Below are 9,595 nucleotides of genomic sequence, written 5' to 3' on the forward strand. Positions count from 1 at the left end.
TAAGTTCTTGCCTCGTTTAGTGTGTAGTTCCTGCAAGGACTTGGTTCAAGCTTATTAGGACTTTCCTTGAGGCAGATAGTACCAAATCGGGGGAAGTAAGAACGGCTTGAACCCCTTATAAATAACCTACTAAAAACTTTATCCGGCCTTGCGGGACTGTATCCCTGCTGACTCAGACCAATATGGTCGAGGGTAACGTCACCTTCACAAGACGGGCCTACCACTTTTCGCATTAATAACTTATTTAATTATCTTTCAATAATCCGACCTTGCTGGAGTCCGGACTGTATCCCTGCTGACTCAGACCAATATGGTTGAGGGTAGCGTCGCCTTCACAAGAGGGGCATGCCACTATAACTAAGATAATCCCTTAAAAAGCCTAAAGTGTGGAAATCATCAAAGGATACATAAAAGAGGAGTTGGAACCAAGTGATTTCTTCTTGTCTATTTGTTTTTCCTTTCATTTACGTTTTTATTTCTAGTTTGTCTTTAAAACTTTCAAAACTTTTATCAAAATTTGGTTAGATTAGACGTTATCGATAAGCCGGTATTAAAAGCTCTTGTGTCCTTCGACGACCTCGGTATCTTACCATCACTATACTACGTCTACGATGGGTGAACTTGCCCTAACGTGTGTAGAGTTGTAGTATTGTATTGTGTTTTATAAATTTAAAGCTTGATCCACGAGTAAAAAGTGCTTAAAATATAATCTAAAGTTTATTCCCACGCTCGACCACGTCAAGTTTTTGGCGCCGTTTCCGGGGACACAAGGATTTTAAGGAATCTTAAAATTAACGGCCTAATCAATTCTTATCTTTTTTCCTTTTAATTTTTTAGGATTTCTCTTTGTTTTTGCATTTTCTGCATTTCTCTACAGACTGCAGTACGGGGCCATGCCAGATCAGACACGGGTCGTGCGCAGATTTAAAATAGAAAAGGTTTTGTTTTCTGAGCTACAGAGAGACAAACACGGGGCTGTGGAGGTGCGACACGGGGCCGTGCCCGACATCCAGTAGCTGGGAATCCAGAAAACAGAAATCTTTAACCTAACACGGGGTCGTGTTGAACCATCTGATCAATAAAATTTTGTGTTTCTGATCGCAGAAACCGGGACTCGGTCACATAGCTCGCAACTTAACTTGGTGCATGAGCTCTAGCTCCGACAAAGACATAAAACAACCACTAGAGGAACCCGAGCGCTTTTTAAGAAAAAGACTAAAGCTAAAAACCAACAAAAAGCCTCAGACCAAAACCCTCCCATGGCGGATCAACGTACTTTAATGGATTACTTACGGCCTACGGTTGGTAATCTTGGAGCCACTATTAACCCACCAAATGTCGATGCTAACAACTTTGAGCTTCGACCCCATCTAATTCAAATGCTCCAAAATTCTGCTACCTTTCACGGCCTACCCGGAGAAGATCCCTATTTACATATTACCAATTTCTTGGAAATATGTGACACCTTTCGGATCAATGGGGCCTCCAACGATGCCATCCGGCTCCGTATATTCCCATTCTCACTAAAAGACCGAGCCAAGGCCTGGCTCAATACCCTCCCAAGTGGATCCGTCCACACTTGGGATGAACTTGCCCAAAAATTTCTATACAAATATTTCCCTCCAACTAAAACGGCTAAACTAATGACTGAAATTAATTCATATTCTTAAGAGGACGAGGAATCTTTGTATGAAACTTGGGAAAAGTTCAAAGAGTTGTTAAGGAAATGCCCTCATCATGGTTTAGAAGTGTGGCAACAGGTCTCCACATTCTATAATGGACTTTTGCCACACACAAGACAAATCCTTGACTCAAACTCCGGGGGCCTCCTTGGTAATCGTCGTCCCACCGAAATTTATAATCAAATTGAAGAAATTGCTCAAAACAGTTTTCAATGGCACACCCCTCGGGGCTCAAAATCCATAGCCCCGGGAGCCCATAAAGTGGACGAAAATACTTCTTTACAAGCCCAAATCAAAGCTCTGTCTTCAAAAATAAAAAAAATTAGAATTAACAAAAAAATGCTTCGGTTATGGCTTGTGAAGGGTGAGGTGGGCCACATGAAAACTGGAGTTGTATGACAGATAAGGAAAATAAAATGGTAAACTACCTTAACAATCGACCTCGTCCATCGGATAGTCAAGGTAACACCTTCAACCCCGAATGGCGAAATCAATCCAACTTTGCTTGGAGGGATTCGGGGGGTAGTAACCAGCAAAACCAAAACCAACGATCCAACTTTCAACAACCCCGAAATGAGCAACTGTGCTAAATTCAAAGATGACTTCAGTGGTTTGATCATTGTCTTTTATGAATGATAAAGGTTGTATGAAAACTTTTGTTCTGTATTCCTCTTTAGTGATTCCAGTAGTTTGTTGAGAACTGGAAACTACTAGATTTTCTTCTGGTTCAAAATTAAGGATTCCAGATCAAATAATTTAGCTGGGTTGGCATGTATGTTAAGTATAGACATTTCATTGAATTTTATATTCAATGTTTCTTCAATTACTTTAGTTCCGGAGTTGAATACTCTATAGGCTTTTGCAGTTGAAGAGTATCCAACAAAATACCCACAATCCACCTTGGCAACAAATTTTGATATGGAATTTTTTAGGTTAAGAATAAAACAAGGACAACCAAAAACTCTGAAGATGTAACGCCCACATTTACATAGGGTCAAAACGACATGTAAAATCGTCAAAATCTAAAACTTTCATTTCATTACAAACATTTTTGCCAAAATACCCTTAGTACAAAAATCAACATAACCATCTGGTTTAATTACAAGAGTTAACCTGATCCACCATGTCGAGTACAAGTTTAACATACTTACAAATAAAAAGACCCAAATCTTGAAAACTAACATTGACCACCCAAAATAGTTTTGACCCGTTTACAAAAGACAAACTTAAACTGGAAGCGCATGAAGAGCAGTGAAGTGTGTTCAATCCAAGCTCGCCATCATCAATGATGAGATTTACCTATCATTCTAAACATGAATAAGTTAGTTAGTACAACTCTTTTAACATCATAACATTTCATGCCAATTCACCCCTTTATTTGACACATTAACGATTCGTAGCAAGAATACATTCCTTTTTACCAATTACTTCTTTCAACTAGCCATTCCGGTTAAAACGGATGTTCTACATGCCATTTCTTATCCATATCTTCAACCCATCCGACCCATTCATAATGAGTCTAAGACTAGAACCTTCATAAGGCCTAACATCCATAGCAAAATTTAACCCATTCTTGACGGGTCAACATTTAACATTTCATCATTTCAAAACTTCAATACATTATGACCCATTTATAACGAGACATTTCATATCTATTTCTTAATCTCGTCATCCATTCGTTTAACCCGTTCATGATGAATCATCATCATACATGTTAGGGCTGGATTTTTATGACCTATGATCCTTACATGTGATCCTAACAAGTGATCCTTACTTCTCTGGCAGATAGTGATCCTCAGAGGAATTACTAGTTGGACTTGGTCTTAGCAACGTAAACATGGAATCTATCACGCTAATTTTGCACATGCATAATCAAAGATAGACGTTATGAAGAATATGGAAACTCAGCACAATTCAAGGGCGATTATTTAGGCTAAATTTACTTCTATTTCTAAAGGGGTAACGAGCTAGTAGTTAGGTGATTTGCCTAAAATAGAACCACACACACTTGTATAAAAGGCACTCTTGAACATTCGGAAGACATGACACATTTCTCACACGCTTTAGCATACGATACTATAGTGATCCTTGTACCTAGCTCGTTACCATCCAAAGTTGTAACCATTATTTGTTATATTGAAGTTTGGTGATTGGTAGTTTCCATCACCCGAGGTTTTTTATGCCGGAGATTATTGATCAAGGGCTTTTTCCTCGTATAAATCCTTGTGTCACTTGTGCATTTTACATTTGAGTGATCCTTCACTTTGTTCAACATACCAAGCATCATTCCCCGTTTACATAAAGTTTGGTTGCATTATCTTTAAGTGATTTTTGACCAAAACAGTTTGGCGCCCACCGTGGGGCAATTGGTGCTTCATTCATAAGAAAGTTTTTCTGTTGGTGATCATTCCGGAGTGTTACATGGCTTCATCATTGAAGAATACCTCCACAGCGATGTCTGCAGTCAATTCATCTAATGGCATTCCACCTTTGCCTCCACCACCGGCTGGATCTCCGAAAAATGCTGAAAAGAGACCAACTCCTATCTTCTCTAAACCTTCATCTTCTGCTCTAACTTCTTCTGCTCCCAGTACTAGTGATATATTTACTTTGATTTTGCAGATGAGGGATCGTATGCAGCAGCAGGATGAAACTAATGACAGGATCCTCAAGGAAATCGGAGATCTCAAAAGGCAAAAGAAAACGGCAGAGGATCATTCCCCACTAATGCCCAAATCTTTGAATTTTAATACTCCGATGATTACTTCTCAGCCATCAGAGGCCCCAGACATTCAACATATGGGTGGATTAAGAGGAGTGCATTTCGGCCCAGCAGCAGTGACTCAGGCATCAGGATCATATTTCCAACCGGCAAGATCCTATACTCAGCATATGGGATCCTTCATGAACTCAGGATCCTCCTTCGTTCCAGGATCATCCCAGGTTCAAGGATCCTCCTTCGTTCCAGGATCATCCCAGGTTCAAGGATCCTCCTTAGTTCCAGGATCATCCCATATTCAGGGATCCCTTCAGATACCAGGATCCTTGAAGAATTTGCAAACAGGAAGTCCAGATGTCCATCAAGGAGATTTTATTCCGATGCAGACCATTGCTTCCACTGGTCCCTCCATCATCCCAGAATCCCAGCAATATGGATTCACATCCAATGTTCCTAACTTGAACCCAATGGGAGGTAACACTTTTAATAATTCTCTTACCACTAACCATGGATTCATGCAGGATACAGGTATCAACCATGCTATGGCCAGAGAACTGCAGAAACTGAAGGATATGATATCAAGTGTTCCAGGGGTAGTCAAACCTATCCCGGAGATTGCAGATGGAAGCCATAAGGTATCTCGTTTTGCACCACCAATTTGTGATGCTGAGATACCCAAAAGATTCCATATCCCTACTATGAAGCTGTATGATGGTACAACGGATCCTGAGGAACACATAGCACAATACAGGGAGAGGATGGAGATCAATCCTATTCCAGAAAGGTTAAAGGAAGCATGCTTGTGCAAGGGATTTGGATCCACTCTTACTGGATCAGCTCTTAAATGGCTGCTAAGTCTTCCCCTTACTCTATTACTTCGTTTGCTAATTTAGTTAACTTATTCAATAATCAATTTTCTTGTAGCAGAAAATTTGAACGATTGACTAGTGATTTATATAGGATAACTCAGGGTCATAATGAATCATTAAGGGATTATATAACCAAATTTAGTAAAGAATCCTTGGACATTCCTAACTTGGATGTGGCCACAGCTGTTGAGGCCTTCAAGATGGGATTGCTTAAGGATTCATTGTTCTATGATGATCTTGTTATGACACCATGCAGGAACCTAGACGAAGTAAGAACTCGGGCACTCAGGTTCATCCGGCTAGAGGATGACAAGAGGATCCAGGAGAGACAAGTAGGATCCTCAAAACAAGAAAAGCAAGGATCCTCTTTCAAAAGCAACAAATTCAAATCCTATAACAGAACTGACAACCAGAACGTGCATGCTGTTGACCAAGAAGAGGATGATGAAGATTATCCTCCAATTTCTGAATACTGTTTTTCCTTTGATAACCATGAACTAATCCTTGCAATGCAGAATCTAAGAGAAAAAGCCAGATGGCCCAGAAAAAATGACAAACCAGCCGCAGCTAAAGATAAATCAAAGTGGTGTGCATACCATGAGGATTTTGGGCATTTGACAGAGGAATGCATCGCATTACGAAAGGAAATTGGATATCTGCTGAGCAAGGGGCATTTGAAAGAATTGTTGGGAAGAAAAGAGCAAAGGACTCAGGATCCTGAAAGGATCCCTGAAAGAGCTCCAGCTCCTCCGGCAGATGCACAAGTGATCAACTTTATTTCTGGAGGATCAGACATCTGTGGTACATCCTTCTCAGCAGCTAAAAGGCATGCAAAGGAAGCTAAAATGGATAACGGAGAAAGACTTATACGAGCATCGAGTGTCTCGAAAGGAAAAGTGATAACCTTTGATGAGGATGATCGAGTTGACATCCAGGATCCTCATCATGATAGTTTAGTTATTACTCTCTTTATTTCTAACCACTTTGTCCGCAGGATCCTTATTGACGGAGGAAGCTCAGTAGACATTATCCAGCTTGATGTTCTAAAGAAAATGGGTATCCCTGAATCAGATATCACACCAAGATCCTCCGTGCTTGTAGGATTTAGTGGCGAGACTAAGAAAACCCTGGGGGACATCAAACTCCCAATTTATGTGGAAGGATTACATAATTATCAAAAATTTTGTGTTATTGACTGTTTGTCTTGTTGTAATGTTATCCTTGGCAGGCCCTGGATACACGATATGAAGGCAGTCCCATCCACCTACCATCAGTGTGTGAAGCTCCCTAGCCCATGGGGAATAATCAAGATCGATAGTGATCAACAGGAGGCTAAGGATTGTTACACCTCATCAATGAAACTGACCTCGAAATCAAGGGAGCAATAGCAATTAAAGTATCCTCCAAGGGGTGTCTTGGAGGCAAGAGAGCAGGATGTGGACGAAATCCTCTTGGATCCTGATGATCCTGAACCCAAAATCTACATCGGATCAGGGATCCTTGATAAAATGAAGGAAGACATTGTATCCTTCCTCAAAAGAAGAAAATCTACCTTTGCATGGAAACACGAGGATATGACAGGTATATCTAAGGATATTATCACTCATAAACTTGGCATTGACAGGTCGGTTAAACCAATCCATCAAAAAAGGAGGAAGTTTGCACCAGAAAGAAATGCCATTATCCAGGAAGAGGTAGAAAGATTACTACGAGCAGGTATGATTAGAGAAGTAAAATATCCAAAATGGCTGGCCAATGTGGTTGTTGTTCAAAAGAAAAATGGAAAGTGGAGGGTATGTGTCGATTTCACTGATTTGAATAAGGCATGTCCCAAGGATCCTTTCCCATTACCCCACATTGACTCCATGGTGGATGCAACGGCGGGTCATGAACTGTTAACCTTTATGGATGCATCGTCTGGATTCCAACAAATTCAGATGGAACCGTCTGACCAAGAGGATACGGCTTTTATGACCCCAACCGGTTTATATTGTTATATTGCTATGCCTTTTGGATTAAGAAATGCAGGTGCAACATATCAAAGGCTGGTGAATATGATGTTCAAAGATCAAATTGGACAAACTATGGAAGTGTACATAGACGATATGGTGGTGAAATCCAAAAAAGTTGAGGATCACCTAAGGGACTTGGAGGAAGCATTTGATATCCTTGATAATTATAACATGAAGCTTAATCCTTCAAAATGTCACTTTGGTGTTAAAGCAGGTAAATTCTTAGGATATATGGTAACCCAGAGGGGCATTGAAGCAAGCCCGGAACAAATCAAAGCATTGGTGAATATCAAATCCCCTGCCAACGCTAAGGATGTGCAAAGGTTAACAGGCAGGATAGCAGCTTTGAACAGATTCATATCCAAATCCTCAGAAAAGTGTAAAGAATTCTATGATATCCTAAGAAAGAATAAGAAATTCGAATGGACTGAAAAACATGAGAATGCTTTACAAGCCCTAAAAGAATACATGTCCTTAGCCCCAGCATTGATGAAACCAGAAAAAGGAGATGTGTTATCCTTATACCTTGCGGTATCCTCAAAAGCAGTAAGTGCAGTCCTTGTTAAGGATCATGAAGGTACACAATATCCTGTCTATTATGTAAGTAAGAGTTTACTTGACGCTGAATCCAGGTATTCACACCTTGAAAAACTTATTCTTGCACTGATTATGGCATCTACTAAACTAAGACATTATTTTGAAACACATGTTATTGTTGTTAGAACTAATTTCCCAATTAAGAATGTCCTCAGGAAACCAGAGATGTCCGGAAGAATGGCTAAGTGGGCAGTAAAGCTTAGTGCCCATGATATAAGATATGAACCCAGAATAGCCATAAAATCCCAAGCATTAGCAGACTTTGTGGCTGATTTCAGTAGTGATTTACAAAAGGAAGCCGAATTGGAAGTCCAGCAGCTGGATGAAACTAAGGATCCTTGGATACTACATACTGACGGATCCTCAAATATCAAAGGCACGGGGCTTGGTATACTACTAAAATCGCCACAGGGGGACATAATACCCCTTTCCATAGCTTGTATCTTGAGGTATACGTGGATTCATTGTTAATCACCAATCACTTCAATGGATCCTATGCTGTTAAAGGTGAAAAACTAACCAAATATTTAGAGATAGTCAAAGAATTGGCACTCTCCTTTGTTTCTTTCAGTTTGACACAGGTACCAAGGGAGGAAAATACAGAAGCTGATGCATTGGCCAATCTAGGATCATCCTTGAAGATCCCAGAGGATATAAGCATCCCCATCATCCATATCCTGGCTCCTGCTATTGAAAAACAGGTGGCCATCGAAATAGAAGAGGATACTGCAATGATCCCTAGTGAGGATACTCAATCTTATTCAGGATCATGGATCTCACCAATCATGAGATACTTACAACACGGGGAGATTCCTATGGGAGAAAATCCTAGGGCTTTCAGGATTAAGGTATCTCAATTCACAATCTTGAATAATGTGCTATATAAGCGATCTCTTGCAGGACCATATTTAAGATGTATCGAGGATCCTGAAGTTCAAGAAGTGTTAAAAGACTTCCATGAAGGAGATTGTGGAAACCACACTGGGGCAGGGCATTGTTCTCAAGGATCTTAAGGACAGGATACTACTGGCCAACTATGAAAAGGGACGCTGTGGAGTATGCTAAGAAGTGTGATCCTTGTCAAAGACACAGTAATATTCTTCATCAGCCGGCTGAATTTCTACATCCTATTCCATCCTCTTGGTCATTTATGAGATGGGGGATGGATATAGTTGGCAAGCTCCCTAAGGCACCTGGTGGAAAAGTATTCATGCTTGCCATGACTGACTACTTCTCCAAGTGGATAGAGGCTGAAGCTTTTGCCCAAGTCAGAGAAAAGGAAGTTATATCCTTTATTAAGAGAAACATTATAACTAGATTTGGCATTCCTTATGAAATTGTATGTGATAATGGTTCCCAATTTATTGGGAGCAGGACTACTAACCTTTGTGACAGTTGGGGGATTAAGATGATAACATCAACACCAGTCCACCCACAAGCCAATGGCCAAGCAGAATCATCCAACAAGATCATCATCAACAATCTGAAGAAGAAACTTGGATCCAAGAAGGGGAAATGGGCAGAGGAATTGCCTTATGTGCTCTGGGCTGATAGGACAACCCCCAAGAATGCTACTGGTCAAACACCCTTCTCTTTGGTGTTTGGGGCAGAATCAGTGATCCCAACAGAAATGGTGGTTCCAACTGCTAGAACAAGTACCCATGATCCTGAGGAGAATGATGCAAACCTGGCTCAAGACTTGGATACTATTGAAGA

The 9,595-nt window shown here is 40.5% G+C and overlaps 1 non-coding gene across 1 annotated transcript; it reads right to left on the reverse strand.

Annotated features, from left to right (window-relative positions):
• Window positions 1-1,637: 1,637 nt before the first annotated feature.
• On the reverse strand, window positions 1,638-1,744 carry LOC118481366. The gene has a single exon (XR_004865573.1). It is a non-coding gene; the product is annotated as a small nucleolar RNA R71 (small nucleolar RNA).
• Window positions 1,745-9,595: the final 7,851 nt, after the last annotated feature.

Source organism: Helianthus annuus, chromosome 8, assembly GCF_002127325.2.
Source record: "Helianthus annuus cultivar XRQ/B chromosome 8, HanXRQr2.0-SUNRISE, whole genome shotgun sequence".
Taxonomy (NCBI): Eukaryota; Viridiplantae; Streptophyta; class Magnoliopsida; order Asterales; family Asteraceae; genus Helianthus; species Helianthus annuus.